The 20,830-nt window shown below is 41.3% G+C and overlaps 1 long non-coding RNA gene across 1 annotated transcript; it reads right to left on the bottom strand.

Moving 5' to 3' along the window:
• Positions 1–2,346: 2,346 nt before the first annotated feature.
• Positions 2,347–3,360, bottom strand: LOC122007468. The gene is made up of 3 exons (XR_006118968.1): positions 3,026–3,360; positions 2,834–2,934; positions 2,347–2,407 (listed from the first exon to the last, which is right to left on the bottom strand). It is a non-coding gene; the product is annotated as an uncharacterized LOC122007468 (long non-coding RNA).
• Between the last annotated feature and the right edge of the window lie 17,470 nt (positions 3,361–20,830).

Raw genomic sequence — 20,830 nt, 5'->3', positions numbered from 1 at the left:
TGCATCTAAGCCAACTTTGACGGCAACAACAACGACGATGGATACACTTCCGGATCTGACGTTCAAGGCAATGAGGTGGAGGCAATCAAGGAAAGTTCCATTTAGCCTTCGCCTCTTTTCCTTTTGCTCCAAAATTTTGAGCTTCAACGAGACAATGAGAGTTTGATGGTTCAAGCAGAGTATGGTGCTCTGCGCAAGCATGGCAAAGAGAAATCTCTTGGTGGATGCTTCAAGGATCCTCTAGAAAGCGAGGAACACGAATAGCAAGGCAGATTACAGGGTGATGTTGGTCGCTCAACTTTGATTGCTCGGCTACGACGCGGCCACCTACGAGTCTTGATGGGATAAGAATCCTTCTTTCACGATAAGGGAGCATGAGTACATTGACGTGGTGATCATCCGCTACCGCCTTTTAGTGGGCATAGACTTCCGGTCAGAGTTCAAGGTGGCACGTCCCAACAAAATGTATTGTGCCATCATGCAACAACTGTCGCGAGTAATTGTTGTCACGCCCCAGAGGAGTCTCTGTCCGAAGAAATTTCGGCAGCATCTCCCCTGTACGGCGGACAATCTGAAACTTTTCTACAAGCACTATATACCTCAGCCACATGCGGCTGGAATAATAACAATAAAAGAAAACAAACACCACGCAGTTAATATCAAATTCAGCCTCTGGCTGACACCACCACGCAGTTAAAAATAAAGCAGCCCACTCGGCTGTACCAAAACCAAAACACAAACTGCTAGCCGGCTAGGCTTACACAACCAATAACAAATACAAAATACCACATAACGACATCAACACTCCAAAAACAAACCGGAGTACAGAGCTAAACAAACTGATACATAAACAAACAAAACATACGTGAAATCGATAAGTCCTCTGATGTGACGTGGGGACCAGCAGACAGGATGCTCCAAGCGACACCATAAATAACCTGGTACCTGAAAAATATAGAGTCCACGGGGGTGAGTTCAACAACTCAGCGAATACCAATAGACATGCCTAGTAAGATATATCTAACAACAATAAACATGGAATACAGCTTCCTAATCATATATCTAGGAAAGATGCAAAACTGAAAGGTAACTAAGGAAGCTGTACTCACCAGGAACTCCTATCCAAACAAAAGGGTCGTCAAACCGAAAGTGCCCTAAATCCTGTATGCATGTCAAACATATGCATCCAACCAAATGCAGCAAATAAATGCAGCAAACACAATCACAAGAAATAAATGCATCAATGCATATGATGTCAATGATGCGTCCTGGTCACCCCTGACGCCAGTCAGTCATCTCACACACAAATGGCGAGACCGAGTGGGTAGGGCTGTGACAACCGTGCACTCTGTCGTCACTGCTCCTGATGAGTGACCGAGTGGACGGGATGCTGTCGGAGTACTCCTGTCCTGTGACCCCAAATCATAAATGGGGGAGCTCAATGCTCTCAACTCCCGGTACACGATGACGGGGAGGAATCCCTGCCGGCTAACACGTTGTGTCACACTACCCATGAGCGGACCAACGTAGCCAAACAAAGTCCCTGCTGCAACACACACTGCCTGAATCGACCACTAACCCATGAGTGGTGGTGTGTGCAGATCCATGTAACTGGCGATGTGCTCAACAATAATGGAGTCGACTATCGCACAGCATGCAATCATGATGCATGACACTAAGCATGGTAAAAACTGATCAACATAACCATATCCATACATACAAAATGGGTACTGTAAAAGCGATGGTCACATACCATGATCTAGAGTACACAGGTCAGATAGAATATCAATAACCCTATGTCCTGAACATAATAAGTATGGAATATCCTGATCAGCATAGAAAAATCCATATATACATAATATGGGTACCACAGTATCAGTAAGTCAAATCCACGGATCTAGGGTATACAAGTCCTCTAAGGTATAACAACCTAGACCCAAATCATATCCCTCTTCCATAGCATATGTACCAACAATATACACAGATCAAAGAATCAGGGTCTAAACACCCGAATCATATATGATATACAAATAGAGGTACACAAATCTGATATGGCACAAAAACCTAAGTATCAGATAATCTAGATACACAGGCCAGAAACAACAATCCAAATCCTAGTCCTAACCTCAGTAAGCATGGTATGTCACTCTAGAAACTAAGATACTCATGGTAACAAGATAATCATGGCAACAAATCACGAGATATAATCACAGGTGACAAACCTAACATGCTATGGATATCAAACAGTGACATACCAAAGGCAAACATGTTCATTGCATGTAGTTATAAAATACTATGCATATCCAATGACAATATCATAAAAGATAAGTCAAGAGGTACCCGCCTCCAATGAGAGTATCGTATCCGGTCCAATCCGACATCGAGATGCTCGTCTCGCGTCAAAGTCCTGTGTCAATAATACATATACATTTTTATTTAGCTAACAATTCATTAAATAGCTAAATAAAAATCCGTACGACTAATTTAGGGTAAAACCCTAATCACATCATCCAAATCAACCAACATAATTGATTGTATTCATTAAACCTTATCTTAGGATCAAACCAAAAAGGAAGATCACAGTGGTTAGTGCTCTCACCAACCATGTCTGCCAAGTAAAACACCATACAGGGCCTACACAGAAGTTAATGTAATTAACCCTATGCTTACCTAATAACAAGCAATACCAATAACTCAAATCCTGATCTACCTAATGTCACATGGTTAGTTCTGTCAAATCTGTTGAAACTGAACAAAACCAGCACTGATCTAATACTTAGACATTTCATTGCTCAAACCATAGAAATCATTTAATTCATCTTCCAAAACTCACCTAGATTTGGAGACTCCTCAGTTGAGCCACGGAAGAGATACTTGCAGACAGAAATTCATGGCCAAAGCTACCGTAAAGCTGCTACCAAGGCAAAGCCGGAGCTACAGCCATCACCCACCAACTTAGCACAAACCTCTTATACAAAAAAATTGGAATTCAGATCTCTATAAATCCAAAACCAAAATGACTTACCCAATTTCTGTGCCGGCAGTTTCATCTCTGCAAGCAATTCAACAAAAGCAGATAAGTGAGATGAGTGAAGAAAGAACCAATGGTAACTAGCGCAGTGGAAACCGCTCGGGTGGAGAAGGCAATGCGATCCAAGGATCGGTAGTGAATCCAAGCTAGAGCACAGAGATGGTGCAGCATCAGCCCAATCAAGCGACGACACTAAGCATGAATCCGAGGAAGAGGAGGTGCTAGGGCTGAGGGCTCGACATTGGCAACGGGTGCTCAGAATGCATCTACGCCGGTGATCTACGCTGAAATCCTTTGATGGTGCGGCCGCAACTCACGAAGAGGGAGAGGCTCGGCAGTGGCACGTCTGTACGAGCTCCGAAAAATTCCAGAAAAATTTCCAAAAATTCTGAAAAATTCCCTTATTAATATTCGCCTATTTCCGGTATTTTACATTCTCCCCCACTAATAAAAATTTGGTCCCCAAATTTCGTCATCTACCATCAGCAAGTACTAACAACAGATATAGAAAGTATAAATGTTGAACGGTAAATTAAATCACATCCTCAAGTGAAAAATGGAGTATCGAGCTCGGATAATATCCTCAAGCTCCCAAATAACCTCCTCGTCCAAATGATACTGGCATCCGACTTTAACCAGTCGGATAGTCTTGTTCCGCAACTAATGCTCTTCCCGGTCTAGAATCCGTACCGGAACCTCCTCATAAGTGACGTCAGACTGAATAGGAACTGAGACATCTGTCAGTACATATGTCGGGCTGAGTACATATCTCCTCAGCATAGATACGTGGAATACGTCGTGAACGACTGCCCGGGACGGTGGCAGTGTCAACCGGTAAGCTACTACTCCAATCCTTTCCGAGATCTGGAAAGATCCAATGTATCACGGAGCTGGCTTACCTCTGAGATCAAATCTCTTCACTCCTTTCGTGGGTGAAACTCGCAGAAATACATGGTCGCCAACAGAAAACTCTAGTGGTCTGCGTCTCCGATCAGCATAACTCTTCTGGCGATCCTGTGCCTCTAACATTCTCCGTCTGATAGTACGGACCAACTCTGCGTCATGCTGAGCTCTATGAGGTCCCCACAACTGGGTCTCCCCAACCTCATCCCAGAGGGTGGGTGTCCTATAAGACCTACCTTACATCGCTTCAACGTGCCATCTGGATAGCCAAAAGAAAGCTGTCGTTGTAGGCGAACTCTACAAATGGCAGATGGTCCTCCCAACTGCCTCCAAAATCCAACACACACAATCTCAGCAAATCCTCTAGAGTCTGAAAGGTCCGCTCTGACTGTCCATCTATTTGTAGATGGAAAGTTATACCGAAACAGAGCTGAGTGCCCAAGGCCTGCTACAGACTCTGTCAGAAACGAGACGTGAACCGGGCATCTATCCGAAATAATAGTCAATGGAACATCACGTGACCTGATGATCTCCCGGTAAAACAGATCTACCAATCGATCCAGGAAATCAGTCTTCCGGATCGCTAACGAGTGCGCGGATTTGGTTAATCGATCAACGATTACCCAAATCGCGTCATAACCTCGTCGTGTCTTCGGCAACCCACCACAAAGTCCATAGTAATGTGTTCTCATTTCCACTCAGGAATAGAAATCTGCTGAAGGAAGCCGACAGATCTCTGATGCTCGGCCTTCACTTACTGACAGACAAGACATCTAGCTACAAAATCCACGATGTCTTCATTCATGTCGTTCCACCAATAGAAACACCTCAAATCCTGGTATACACGGGTACCGCCTAGATGGACAGCAAATCATGAGCGATGAGCCTCCGGAAGTAACTCTTATAAGACCGGATGAGACTGAGATACGCATAATCTACCTCGGAAGTATATAATACCCTCCTCGTCTCGTGTGAACTCGGTCTGCTACCCGGAAGCTATCTGACTGCAAATAACCCGCAAATACAGCGTAGGGCTCTCGGATCCTCGTCCTGATCGACTACTGAGCAACCATGGTAACCAGAGTACCCTGCCCTGTCTGTCCTTATTCCTCAAGGCCCAACTCGAAGAAACCTTTAATCAAGTCTGTGACCACAACTCGGCAAGCTAAAGTCTCTCTGGACTTCCTGCTAAGTGTATCGGCAACCACATTAGCTCTCCCTGAGTAATAGCTAATGGTACAATCAAAATCCTTCAGGAACTCCATCCATCTCCTCTGTCGGAGATTAGGTTCCTTCTAAGTAAAACAGATATTTGAGACTCATATGGTCAGTGAGAATCTCAAATGTAACGTCATATAAATAATGTCGCCAAATCTTCATGGCAAAAATAATGGCGACTAGCTCCAGATCATGTACAGGACAGTTCTTCTCATGCTTCTTCAACCGATGAAAAGCATAGGAGAATACTCTATCGTGCTGCATCAGAACGGCGTTCAAACCCTGAATAGATGCGTCGAGGTAGAGGACATATCCGTCCTCTCCAGAAGGTAAAACCAAAAATCGAAATCGACACTAGTCTCCACTTCAGCTCCTAGAAGCTGGTCTTGCATTCCACAGTCCAAGTAAACTTCACGCCTTTCATGATCAGGCGTGAAAGTAACATATCAATCCGTGAGAAACCCTCCACGTATCTCCGGAACTATCAAGCCAAACAAAGGAAGTTGCGAGCCTCTTATATCGACTCCGTCTACTCCCAACGGTAACAACCTCGATCTCCTGTGGAACCACGGTATACTCCTGCTGGTGACCGTGTGTCCTAATCATCATCACATAAGACAATCCAAATAAGCACTACTGATCATCACATATAGATGTTCTCGTCGAAACATCTCTAGATCTAAGCAAAGGTAGTGTACGTGACTCACCTCAGATCCGTAATAAATCACAACATCGTCAACAAAGAAAATGGAAACCGATCCAAACATTCTAGGGATACCCAAATCATCGAGTCCATGATAACATCTAGAGCACCGCAAGCTCTAATGGTAAAACCAAGACACATCATGTCTGTATCACAGACATTCCTAACCATAAGATCCTCAACAATAAACAGATCTGATCACCCACTAATAACATAAATCACCAAGGAAAAGATCCTCTAGTGTGAGAGCAACGCTCCATCACACGAAATACCACAAATGTGGGAGCAACGCTCTACCACAAGAAATCCTCCATATGTGGGAGCAACGCTCCACCACAAATAACCCGAAAATGTATCTGCAATAGATATGGGAGCAATGCTCCGCTATAAGCAATCCGCAATAGGTGGGAGTAACGCTCCACCACAGACAATCCATAACATGTGTGGGAGCAACGCTCCACCACCAACAATACATAAGTGTCCAAGGCACCTAACTATCTAGCTAGAGACTGCACGAGATCTCTCTACCACAGATCACTGTGGTTAGCCTAGGGTATCACAATCCAGTAATCAAATCAAATTCATAGTCCACTATATCATTATCCTAGTGGGTCAGTCACCCACTAATAGGAGAATCAGTTGATAGGATAATACAACTAATAACATAATGTAGACACTCAACATTCTACATTCAACATAGGTAGAATCATCATGATGCTACCAATCATAGACCTGACACACGTGCACACACAACATAGGTATGATCAACATAATTCTTCAATTATTATACATCAAACACACACACAACTCAGGTATATTCAGTATGATACCTCCAACAATACATACCGAACACGTGTGCAAAAATCAACGTAGGTATAATCGGCAATACACCTCAAATAATACTCACAACACATACCAAATGAGTATAATCACTTAATACTTCCAATAAAGCATACTAAAACCCAGGTGCATTCACAAATCGCACATAATCAACAAGATACCTCCAATATGTCAATCAGACACGTACAGCTAACTAAATAGCTATAATCCACAAGGAACCTACAATAATCATATCTAGATGGAAATACTCACACTATCCACAAATGAACTATCCATCATAGAACTCCTTCAACTCATAACAATCATATGTACACTTCATAGTTATGCATAATCGCACATTTAATCCAATCTACCACACAAACCCTATGCCATCTTCTAAGTTATCCAATTAGGTACATGCAGTCTAAAATTAAAGTACCCATGGAATAGGATACATCGATCCTCTATACCTAGTCGAGCCGACAACGATATACTATTATTTCAGTCCTTTCCACGTCAGTACAAGTCATGTACTTAAATGTGCTATAGATACATAACTAAGCACAAGTAACCCACAAATGATCCTCCACAATCATAAAGGTATATCGATCCATGACAACTCAAATCGACAAACGTAAATCAGTCTTCTACTGACCGATCTAACATGAGTAAATAAATATTTACTGATGTAATTTACTAAAATAAAATGGTACACCACTGGCTAGGTCAACATAAAGATATAGATACTATCTACTACACACTAATAATAACAAAGACTGGTATGTGCCTCCATCTCCTAACCAATTAGTAGTAACAGAAGCTAATACTACTAATGGTATGATATGAAAAATCAGCAGAGACTAAATTCCTTAATCTCTATTAAGGTCGATCAAGATCAGTGGCTATCCCATCACATATAATAGGTGCTACAACAACCAGACAAATACTAATAAAGAATGCTAATATAGGGCATATACTAACAGAAAGGTAGGATAACAGTATATACCAACATACCTCCTATAGCTTGGAGATATCCTGCTGCTGCCAGGTCCCAAAACCCGAAAAGTCACATCGAGAAGACCAAAACACAAAATCCGAAACACAGAAAAAATAAGACTCGTAAGCCGAACTCTGATACCAAATAGATTGGTATCAGATAAATCTCGAAAATCCAGAATACGTAGCAAGTATCGTATACCTGCTCTGATACCACTAAATTGTCACGCCCCGGAGGAGTCTCCGTCTCAGAATCTCCCCTGTACGGCGGACAATCTGAAACTTTTCTACAAGTACTATATACCTCAGCCACATGCGGCTGGAATAATAACAATAAAAGAAAACAAACACCACGCAGTTAATATCAAATTCAGCCTCTGGCTGACACAACCACGTACTCGGCTGTACCAAAACCAAAACACAAACTGCTAGCCGGCTAGGCTTACACAACCAATAACAAATACAAAATACCACATAACGACATCAACACTCCAAAAACAAACCGGAGTACAGAGCTAAACAAACTGATACATAAACAAACAAAACATACGTGAAATCGATAAGTCCTCTGATGTGACGTGGGGACCAGCAGACAGGATGCTCCAAGCGACACCATAAATAACCTGGTACCTGAAAAATATAGAGTCCACGGGGGTGAGTTCAACAACTCAGCGAATACCAATAGACATGCCTAGTAAGATATATCTAACAGCAATAAACATGGAATACAGCTTCCTAATCATATATCTAGGAAAGATGCAAAACTGAAAGGTAACTAAGGAAGTTGTACTCACCAGGAACTCCTATCCAAACAAAAGGGTCGTCAAACCGAAAGTGCCCTAAATCCTGTATGCATGTCAAACATATGCATCCAACCAAATGTAGCAAATAAATACAGCAAACACAATCACAAGAAATAAATGCATCAATGCATATGATGTCAATGATGCGTCCTGATCACCCCTGACGCCAGTCAGTCATCTCACACACAAATGGCGAGACCGAGTGGGTAGGGCTGTGACAACCGTGCACTCTGTCGTCACTGCTCCTGATGAGTGACCGAGTGGACGGGATGCTGTCGGAGTACTCCTGTCCTGTGACCCCAAATCATAAATGGGGGAGCTCAATGCTCTCAACTCCCGGTACACGATGACGGGGAGGAATCCCTGCCGGCTAACACGTTGTGTCACACTACCCATGAGCGGACCAACGTAGCCAAACAAAGTCCCTGCTGCAACACACACTGCCTGAATCGACCACTAATCCATGAGTGGTGGTGTGTGCAGATCCATGTAACTGGCGATGTGCTCAACAACAATGGAGTCGACTATCGCACAGCATGCAATCATGATGCATGACACTAAGCATGGCAAAAACTGATCAACATAACCATATCCATACATACAAAATGGGTACTGTAAAAGCGATGGTCACATACCAAGATCTAGAGTACACAGGTCAAATAGAATATCAATAACCCTATGTCCTGAACATAATAAGTATGGAATATCCTGATCAGCATAGAAAAATCCATATATACATAATATGGGTACCACAGTATCAGTAAGTCAAATCCACGGATCTAGGGTATACAAGTCCTCTAAGGTATAACAACCTAGACCCAAATCATATCCCTCTTCCATAGCATATGTACCAACAATATACACAGATCAAAGAATCAGGGTCTAAACACCCGAATCATATATGATATACAAATAGAGGTACACAAATCTGATATGGCACAAAAACCTAAGTATCAGATAATCTAGATACACAGGCCAGAAACAACAATCCAAATCCTAGTCCTAACCTCAGTAAGCATGGTATGTCACTCTAGAAACTAAGATACTCATGGTAACAAGATAATCATGGCAACAAATCACGAGATATAATCACGGATACATCACAGGTGACAAACCTAACATGCTATGGATATCAAACAGTGACATACCAAAGGCAAACATGTTCATTGCATGTAGTTATAAAATACTATGCATATCCAATGACAATATCATAAAAGATAAGTCAAGAGGTACCCGCCTCCAATGAGAGTATCGTATCCGGTCCAATCCGACATCGAGATGCTCGTCTCGTGTCAAAGTCCTGTGTCAATAATACATATACATTTTTATTTAGCTAACAATTCATTAAATAGCTAAATAAAAATCCGTACGACTAATTTAGGGTAAAACCCTAATCACATCATCCAAATCAACCAACATAATTGATTGTATTCATTAAACCTTATCTTAGGATCAAACCAAAAAGGAAGATCACAGTGGTTAGTGCTCTCACCAACCATGTCTGCCAAGTAAAACACCATACAGGGCCTACACAGAAGTTAATGTAATTAACCCTATGCTTACCTAATAACAAGCAATACCAATAACTCAAATCCTGATCTACCTAATGTCACATGGTTAGTTCTGTCAAATCTGTTGAAACTGAACAAAACCAGCACTGATCTAATACTTAGACATTTCATTGCTCAAACCATAGAAATCATTTAATTCATCTTCCAAAACTCACCTAGATTTGGAGACTCCTCAGTTGAGCCACGGAAGAGATACTTGCAGACAGAAATTCATGGCCAAAGCTACCGTAAAGCTGCTACCAAGGCAAAGCCGAGCTACAACCATCACCCACCAACTTAGCACAAACCTCTTATACAAAAAAATTGGAATTCAGATCTCTATAAATCCAAAACCAAAATGACTTACCCAATTTCTGTGCCGGCAGTTTCATCTCTGCAAGCAATTCAACAAAAGCAGATAAGTGAGATGAGTGAAGAAAGAACCAATGGTAACTAGCGCAGTGGAAACCGCTCGGGTGGAGAAGGCAATGCGATCCAAGGATCGGTAGTGAATCCAAGCTAGAGCACAGAGATGGTGGAGCATCAGCCCAATCAAGCGACGACACTAAGCATGAATCCGAGGAAGAGGAGGTGCTAGGGCTGAGGGCTCGACATTGGCAACGGGTGCTCGGAATGCATCTACGCCGGTGATCTACGCTGAAATCCTTTGATGGTGCGGCCGCAACTCACGAAGAGGGAGAGGCTCGGCAGTGGCACTACTGTGGTGCTAGGGCACAGGGGAGGGTCGGCCACTGGGATCTCCCCGGCGAGTGTGACGGCGTCAGCAAGGCACAGTGTTGGCGGCCGGTGGCTCGACTGGGCAGCGAAGCAAAGATTAGGGCACCGAGAAGGAAGAGGGAGAGGAAAGGCGAAACTCAGCCGCCAGCTCTCTGGTCCTTGGCGTCGTCGGCGTCGGCAGAGGAGAGGGAGGAACCGGCGATTTGCGGCGCCGGTTAGGGCTCGCGTGAGGGAAAGAGAAGAAAGGAAGAAGAGAATCGGGATCGGGGGAAAAAGAACTCGGGCACGCGGAAAAAAAAAACAAAAGGAAAGAAAAGAAAATAAAGAAAAAGGAAATGTAAATATAAACATTTCCTCACTTAAACGGGGTAACCTAAACAGGCTTTTCTGGCCCCCGTTTTTATCCCCCGTTAACTCGTCTGTACGAGCTCCGAAAAATTCCAGAAAAATTTTCAAAAATTCTGAAAAATTCCCTTATTAATATTCGCCTATTTCCGGTATTTTACAATTGTCGACTTGTCTGACAGCCTATAGCAGATCGTGGCCATCACCTTGGAGGCGGCACAACAGAGCTTTAAGAAGAAGGCCATATTAGTATTAGTATTAGGCTTTCTAATTATGAGATGATTGATAAGGAAAATTTTGTATTATATTTTATTAATAAAAAAGAAATGATTATTATGTTTACTTTAGATATGTGTTAGATAAATAAATATAATAATGTTTTAAAGTAGTATGTTCTAATATATAACATATCAATAGTTGAATTGATAGTAAAAAACTATAGATATATAGAATACTACTCTTAACTATTCATAGTCAAGCATTAATCTACGAGAATAATATTAATATGTTGAGACTAGAATATAGGTCAATTGATGATTTAATCTCACAAGTCATGGATATAAGATATCAAGTTGACACATTGATATATATTAGAGAATATGTACTGAATTGATCCTCCATGAAAATGTTTCATGGATTGTTATATGAGTGTTATAATTATTCTTATAGCGACTATTGATAAGAATAATTCTTAGATCAAAAGTCACTATAGTTTTCTACATGAGGAGTTGTGTATTTTGTTATTAGCAAACATCACCTATAATAAGGTGGATTATAAAGTCGATCACTATGTATGTAATAAGTTATACGGAAGGATGTGAGTGATGTAGATGAGATTTATCCCTTCTATATAATAGAAGTGATATCTGTGGGCCCCTTAATTAAGTAGGACTACTAAAATGCATGGGCATGCTCAAATAAGTCAATATGAGATATTGAGCTCATTTGGGTAAGTGAGTCTACTTGGAGATCAAGAAATACAAATTAAGATTGATAAGAGGATGACATGGTATATGCCTTATCGAGCAATCTAGATATCGAGGATAGAAAGACCATGTCATGAAGATAACGGACACAAAAAAGGTTAGGTCGGATCTCGACATTCTCTTCACTTGGGTAGCAATGATAAATTTCTAGATGCTACTCATTGCTTAGTTTCTAAAATAGTTTTAAAGACATTGTCAACGTTATGAAAACCCATTGAATCATACACAAAGAACATGTTTATTTGGAGATAAGTTTATTTTAATTTGACTAAAATATAATAGACCCGAAGATTATGAGGTTAAGTCTAATCTGAATTAGACTCATTAAGTTAGACTTAAATAATTTTGGATTGGAATTATTGGATTAATGGGTTAGACTTATTGGCTTATTATTCAATATACTAAAATCTAACCTATTAAGAAGATCAATGGAGATTAATTGGTATTATTAATGGATGAAGACCAAAAGGTAAACTCTTGGTATTCCATGAAGAATATAAAAGACCTTTTGAGTAAGAATTTTCATAAGAGATGATATGGGAAATAGTGAATGACCCCATTGATAGGGCGGAGACGATGGTAAAGATGACGTGCAATTAAAAGTTAGGAGGAGGTGGTGGTTAGGGTTAAAGACTACGGATTCAGGCAGACCACTCCTCTATTCCTGGTCGGCCTCTTAGCCACTCGGACCGCTAGAGCTCGATCCTCTCACTTCTCCTAGGCATCATCCCAGTTTTACTCCCGGCCGACCTCTTAGCCAATCGGACCCTAGGGCTCAGTTCCTTTTCTTTTCTTGGGTATCATCCCAATCTTAATCCTATCTGGCTTAATGCCAGTCAGACCCCTCGAGCTTAGTCCCTTCACTTCTCTTGGGCACCATCTCAGTCTTACTCCCGGTCGGCCTCTTAGCCGGTCAGACCCCCAGGGCTCAGTCCCCTTACTTCTCTTGGGCACCATCCCATTCTACCTCATGGCCAACCTCTTAACAAGTCGAACTCTCAGGACTCAGTCCCCTTACTTCTCCTGGGCAACATCTCAATCTTACTCCTTGTAGACCTTTTAGCTGGTCGGACCCCAGGGCTCAATCCCCTCACTTCTCCTAGACATCATCCCAACCTTACTCCAGGTTAACCTCTTAGTCAGTCGAACCTGCAAGGGGACAACGCTGTTAGGGAATCGCAATAATAGAGTAGTAGATATTCGTGAGAGAATATTATAATACTCTACCAAATACAAATCGTGGAACCTTCCTCTACCCAAATGAAAGTCCGTCGTACATCTTCTTTCACTCTACATCCCATGACATGCTACATTCTATGATGCCTTATACTTTCAGATGTTACAAAAGGAAATATCAAAAGGGAGATTTTCTCCGTTGGACAGGTATGCGCTAGACATCAGTCTTACATACGTGCACACATTTACTATTCTTCATATTTTTTCGCTCAGCCTCTCTTCTGACTTAAGCATTAGAGGGCCTGCACTAGGGACCTCTTCTCTGGTTCTCGCTCTAACACTTTTGGGTACTTGGCTTATGGTGTTTGTAGGATTGTGGGTACCATCAGCGATCCTCTCCCCCAAGCCCTAAATTCCTCTCTTTATCAACGTTCTTGTCATCGTCACTAGTACCCCCATCTGACTCAACTTTCAAATGGGATCAAATTTGACACTATCTATGGGAACACATCCACCTGCTTCAAAATGTGAAAATGGAGGACACTAATAAAATCAACATCACTATGATGTGAGCAGCTTCAAAAAAGAGGATTGCAGATTCTCATTCACTTCGTGCACCTATGTTCTTGAAGGATGGGCCCTCCACCTTAGACGAAAGGTCCAAGAGGACGCAGCCATTTGACTTCCCCCGGGCATTGCATCGAGACCCTGGAGAAGGTGGTAATAGAATGGAGCAATCTCATACCTCCTCGGCTAGGAACTCGCTCTTAAGGGACCCAAAGAGGGGAAAAGCCCCAACCATTCAGGAGATGCCAGAATAACTTAGCATTCCTTTCTCCCAAGAAGTGCTAGATTAGAAACTTCCTAGGTGTTATAAACCCCCATCTATTGGAGAGTACGGAGGTAATAATGATCCAGAGGATCATCTTCAAAAATTCCAGAACGCTGCTCTATTGCATCAATATAGCAACACAATAAAATATTGAGTATTTATGAACATCCTCTCCAGCTCAACGCAAAGATGGTTTAACAGGCTATTAGTCGAATCCATTACTTGTTTCAAGAAATTTAGGAACACTTTCCTGCACCATTTTGCTAGCTGTAGGAGATACTAGAAAACTAATCATCGTCAATTTACACTCAAGCAAGGGGCTACGGAGTCCTTAAGAGCGTGCATTAAGCGTTTCAACTAAGTGGCTCTGGATGTCTCGTCCGCCACCTCAAAGATATTAATAAGCGCCTTCTCTCAAGGCCTGTTAGAGGGATATTTCTTTCGATCCCTCATCTGAAAACCTAAAAAGGACTTCAATGATTTGCTGGGGAAAGTGGCCAAATACATTAATGTGGAGGAAGCTCAAGCTGCCCGGAAGAAAGAAATAAAAGCCCCCGTTCTAATCGATCGGGCAGAGAGGAGGCAACCACTGCCTCTTGTCCATCCTAAGGATCTCTGGCCGAATATTTTGTCAATTCAAGAAGCAGGGGTGGAACAACAGGTCAGGGTAGTACAAGCTTATGTCAACCAGTCTGCCCCATGGGAGGCCCGATAATTCCTGGTAGTGCGGTCTCACACTCATGACATAGGAAATTGTCTCTGGTTCACTCGAGATTGTAGTTGAGAAGCCAAACTAGTCCTACCTCCACCCGAAATTGTGCCTTAACTTTTGAGACAGTAGGCCAGGAACCCTAACATCTCAGGCCAACCGGCTAATCCACCTCAACGGAAAGAAGATCCGGGTGGCTCGTAAGCGGTAAAGGAAAGGAAATGAGGGAAACTTGAGCGGAGGAGAACTGAGGAAATGTTGTCGTTTGGGACATTCTGTAGGCATGGCCTCTGCTTGGGCGAAAAGATGCGTAGTACCAATCGGAGTTGTAACTAAGCTAATACCCCATAAGGATGGGTCATAGAAAATCCTCAAGGGGCTTGGGTCTAAAATGTCAAAGGTGAGAAGCTAGATTGCCTGGGGAGTGCGAATTACCTCCAGCCTTACTGTAATTGTGGAGCATTTTTATCTTTATTTAACTTTTATCCAATGAATATATTTCAGACTTTTTCTCCTGTACGAGTTATAAAAAGGCAAGACTCTCACGTCTCAATGACTATCAGGTCAGATTCCAGACTCTTGCCCTAGTATAAGTTATAAGCGAGCAAGGATATCATGTCCTAATGACCGCCCGATTGGATTTCAAACTCTCGCCCTTGTGCGAGTTATAAGAGAATAGGGCTCTCGCATCCTAATGACCATCCAGTCAGATTCTTGACTCTCGCCTGTGTCTGAGTTATAAGTGAGCAGGGTTGTTGCATCATAATGACCATCCAGTCAGATTCCAGACTCTCACCCTTGTGCGAGTTATAAGCGAGTAAGACTCTCGCGTTCTAACGACCGCTGGGTCGAATTCTAGACTCTTGCTCCTGTGTGAGTTATAAGCGAACAAAGCTCTCGTATCCCAATGATCATTAGGTCAAATTCCAGACTCTCACCCCTGGGCGAGTTATAAGTGAGAAAGGCTCTCGCGTCCCAACGACCGGCCAGTCAGATTCCAAACTCTCATCCCTGTGTGAGTTATAAGCTAGCAAGACTCTCACATCCCAACAATCACTCAATCGGATCCCAGACTCTTGCCCCTATGCTAGTTATACACGAGCAAGTCTCTTGCGTCCCAAAAACCATCCGGTCAAATTCCTAACTCTCACCCCTCTGCGAGTTATAAGTTATCAATGTTCTCTCATCCTAACAACCATCCGGTTAGATTCCAAACTTTCACCCCTATGTGAGTTATAAGTGAGCAAGGCTCTTATGTCCTAATGACCAATAGCCCAGATTCCAGACTCTCGCCCAAGTGTGAGTTATAAACGAACAAGGCTCTCGCATCCCAACGACCTCCCAATTGAATTCCAGAGTCTCAACCTTGCGCGAGTTATAAGCGAGCAAGGCTCTCACGCCCCAACGACCATCTGATCAGATTCCAGACTCTCGCCCATGTGTGAGTTATAAGCGAGAAAGGCTCTTGTGTCCCAATGATCAACCGGTCAAATTCTAGACTCTCCACTTATTACGACGTATAAGTGAGCAAAGCTCTTGCATCCCAATGATATCCCAATCAAATTCCCGACTCTCGCCCCTGTGTGAGTTATAAGTGAGCAAGGCTCTCGCATACCAACAACCATCCGGTTGGATTCCAGACTCTCATCCCCTGTGTGAGTTATAAGCAAGCAAGGCTCTCACGTCCCAACAACCAGTTGGTCGAATCCTAGACTCTCACCCCTGCCTGAGTTATAAGAGAACAAGGCTCTCATGTCCCAATGGCATCCGATTAGATTCCATACTCTCGCCTATGTATGAGTTATAAGTGAGCAAGATTCTTGTATCCCAATAACCATCTAGTTAAATTCCAAACTCTTGCCCCAGTGCGAGTTATAAGCATGGCTCTCACGCTTATAACTTCTTGGTTAAGATCATAATTCACTCTGCTCTTATCTCTATAGCCACTTTGCCCTACTCTTATCTTTACAATTGCTCAGCCTGGCTATTATCTCTACAGTCGTTCTACTCGGCTCTTATCTCTACAGCCGATCTATCTGGCTTTTATCTCTACAGTCGCTCTGCCTAGCTCTTATCTCTACAGTCGCTCTGCTTAGCTCTTATCTCTACAGTCGTTTTGCCCGACTCTCATCTAAGCTGCTACTCTGCTTGGCTCTTTTCTCTTCAGCCGCTCTGCCAAGCTCTGTCTCTACTGTTGCTCTGCCAGGCTCTTATCTCAACAGTCACTCTGCCCGACTCTCATCTAGACTACTGGTCTGCCTGGCATTTATTTCTATAGACACTTTGTTTGGCTCTTATCTATACAGCTGCTTTACCTGACTCTTATCTCTACACCCACTCTAGCAGGCTCTTATCTCTACAGTCACTATGCCTGACTCTTATCTCTACAGTCACTCTACCCTGCTCTTATTCTTATAGCCACTATGTCAAGTTCTTATCTCAATAATCACTTTGACCAACTCTTATCTCTACAACCGCTCTGGCCGGCTCTTATCCCTATAGAAGCTCTATCCAATTCTTATCTCGCCAGCCATTCTACCCGACACTTAGCATGATCATGGCAACGCTCGGCAATACACGCATATTGTAACCCTTCAACACCACAGGCCCAACCTCACTATTTGATCAGCGCTCGAGCAAGAGAGTTAATCATTTTTCTATAAGAGAAGAAAAGAGTAAACAAAATGACAAGAGGCGTGGCCACTCTGATTGCACTAAGATCCGACGAATCAAAGTTGCTGCCAGGATCATCCCATTCATGCAACAAAGGTAACTATTCTATCTTGATATAGTAGAATAACGCGTATATTGTATTTAGATGGATCTTTGGAGGGATCATTTTTCAACTCTATATTTTATTATTTTTTGTAAAAGATCCCTACAGGGCCTTCACTTGCCTCCTGGTGGAGGCACGAGTACATAAGGACCAAATGGTTATTCGCTTACCAGCACGCATCTCCAGTCGAAGAATCCACTGCCGATAACAACCAATATCATCCAGTGTGCCTAGTGAGATCAAGTTCATTCTTAGCTTTGGTATATATCTGACATCGCATAGGGTTCTGATCACACCATCAGACATCTTGATTCTAGCATTTCCTATGTCGATAACTCTGCATGGCACATCGTTTCTTATCAACATTGAACCAGAATCCACTGTCCTATAGGTGTCAAACTACTCCTTGTTTAGAGTCATGTGATATGAACATGCAGAGTCTAAAATCCATGCATCTGTCAGCTGCTCTAAACTCGACATAACTAATAACATATTTCCATCAACGCTCTCTGAATTTTCCTCTTCAATTATGTTTGCAGACTTTGTCGAACTACGTTTGTTCTCTGCAACATGGTTCTTTATCTCTAGACAATCTCTCTTCATATGACCTTTGCTACCACACTTGTAGCACGTGATCACCTTCTTCCTTCTCGACTTAGAACGAGCCTTGTTGTTGTTACCTAATCCATGTCAAGATTTGCTCCTACCACGCTTTTAGTTGCTATTTACCACAAGTTCTTGTTGGATCGGGACGCACGTGAGAGAGGGGTGGGGGTAAATCACATGGTTTTAGAAAATTGACTTTTTTTCATTTTGAAAAACAAAGTACGCAGCGAAAAATCAAACATGAAAAATAGAAACACACACGGTGGGTTTTACTTAGTTTAGAGCCTTCAGTGACTCTTAATCTAAGACTCAGGTCCCGTGAACCTATCAATGGGCAATTCACTAAATGCCTCATTCAGAACTGCCGGAAGAGGTGATCGAATACAAGAGATAGGGACAGTATAACAACCTACACTTCTCCCTTTTTAAAGTAGTAACAAAAAGTACAACACTTAAAAATATTACCAACAATTAAGAGCACTCGTGTGTTATTGTCGGTCTGCCATAGATGATCGGATGACTCGAAAGGGTGGCCTGGTAGCAGATAGACTTCTATGAAGTAGTAATAGGAAGCCAGAACAGTTAGAAAGTCAATCAAATGCATAGAATCTTGTGTAGGAGTTGATATATAATGGTTTGGGCGAAACACCCTTATAAAGGGTGTGCAAGGCGTGTTCCATAGCCTTGAAGGTACCTCCCATATCAGAAATTTGATCCTGAGCAACCTGGTTCTTATCTGTGATGAAGTCTAAAATTTATCCTACAGAAGGTACCTTCCACAACACCGAAGGTGCCTTCCATAAACATTGTGAAGGCGCCTTCCAATACTTGAAGGTGCCTCAGGCACTATTCACCTGAGGCTTTTTGTGCTTCTTTTGCCCTACAAAACATGTTAGTCTAATAAACTACAAGACAAGTATTAGCACAGTAATAATAATGAGTAGTAATTTGACCTTGCCACCTCGTAACTAGGATCTAGTCAAGGTCTCAATTTAGGTTTCTAAAATGGACCTAAAATGAATCGACACCTACTGCCCCTTCAAACGGGGATGCATCCTCACTTGGTCACTCTCCTTCAATGACTTACCTCTACTTATCAGGTGTAGAGATACCTTTCAGAATCAAACATCTAGATTTTGGGAATCAAACATCCCGACCTACTGGAATCGCACATCCAGTCTTCTCCAATCGGGAATCACACATCCTGACCTATCGGAATCGCACATCTGGTCTTTTGTAATTGAATCGCACATTCTGATCATTGCCAGAATCCCACATCTAGACTTTAACCTATCAGGAATCAAACATCCTGACTTGCAGAATCACACATTCAGTCTTCAATCAATCATAAATCGAACATCCTAATTAGGATTAGTGAACCCTGCACACTCGGTAACAAGGTTAGATCGTAACAACTCTAACTTTAACCTATTTGTTATTCATTAAAACTCAATTTTAACCATTGGTTCCAACTGCACCAATAATATCCTCTTTTTTTATGCAATAACAACCTGGGTTAAAGTAAGAAAAATAATAATGCATAAGTAATAGAAATTAAGAGCATTTTTAAAGTTAAGGATTTCAAGTTTTTAGTTTATTTTTCTTACTTAACCCTTAACCCTCCCCATTTGGCATTCATACAAAAAAAAATATGCTAAGTAAGTATACCAAAGTATTGAAACACACAAGTGAGTATGATATTTTTAAAATAAGCATAAAAACTTGTAGATTTATCGTAGGGAGGAGTTTAGTGTAAAAAAAAATTTCACTTAATTTGAAAGAAATTTTTAAAATTTATAGTAAGTTTTGAAATGTAACTTTTACAAAATAATTTTAAAGTTTAAAGTTTTAAAGTACTGAGATATTTTCAAAGTAGTTTTTAGGATAATTACAAAATAACTTTTCAAAATATCAGAAGAGTGGGTTGAAAAGGTACTTTTGAAAGTAATTTTTAAAAAAAAAATTTCAACCATTTGAAAATTTTCGAAGAATTCTAAAGATTTCCAATATTTCAAAAATAATTGAAATGACTTTACAAATTATCTTTTCAAAATATTTTTGAAAGTAGTTTCGATACTTTCTCCGAATAGAATAATAACTTTAGAAATATTTACTTTGTAAAATATTTTTTTTAAAAAAAATATCAAAGTGAAAAAAATAACCTTTGAATAATTTTTTTTTAAAAAAATTAATAGTGTTTTCGAAAAATATATTTGCAACTTGCATTTTGCAAAACATATATTTTGAAAAGAACTTTTTGAAAAACTAAGTATCTTAAAAATAATTTTGAACGTATGTTATAAAATTTAAAAATAATTTTGAAGGTGATTTTGAAAATTATTTTGAAAATATTTAGGAAAGGAAATAAATAATTTAGAAAATTATTTTCAATCTCCCTAAACCTAAAAAAAAATTTAAATGTCTATCCATTAGTTACTAACTAACTATCAGAAGATAACACTGTTCACTGGATTAGTCAAGTAAATGTAACTAGTTAGTATTTGACTAAAATGGATTACTTAACCTGATCACTGCGATTTTGGTATTTTCATCCAGACTTGTATTGATCCACTAATATAAGCATCTTAAGTCCAGGCAATTTGCCTACGCATCTCACACCTTTCTAGGTTTTGGAATGC

This window comes from Zingiber officinale, chromosome 1A (assembly GCF_018446385.1).
Source record: "Zingiber officinale cultivar Zhangliang chromosome 1A, Zo_v1.1, whole genome shotgun sequence".
In the NCBI taxonomy this organism is placed as follows: Eukaryota; Viridiplantae; Streptophyta; class Magnoliopsida; order Zingiberales; family Zingiberaceae; genus Zingiber; species Zingiber officinale.
The sequence above is the reverse complement of the archived record's forward strand: the minus strand, read 5'-3'. Positions and strand labels throughout refer to the sequence as shown.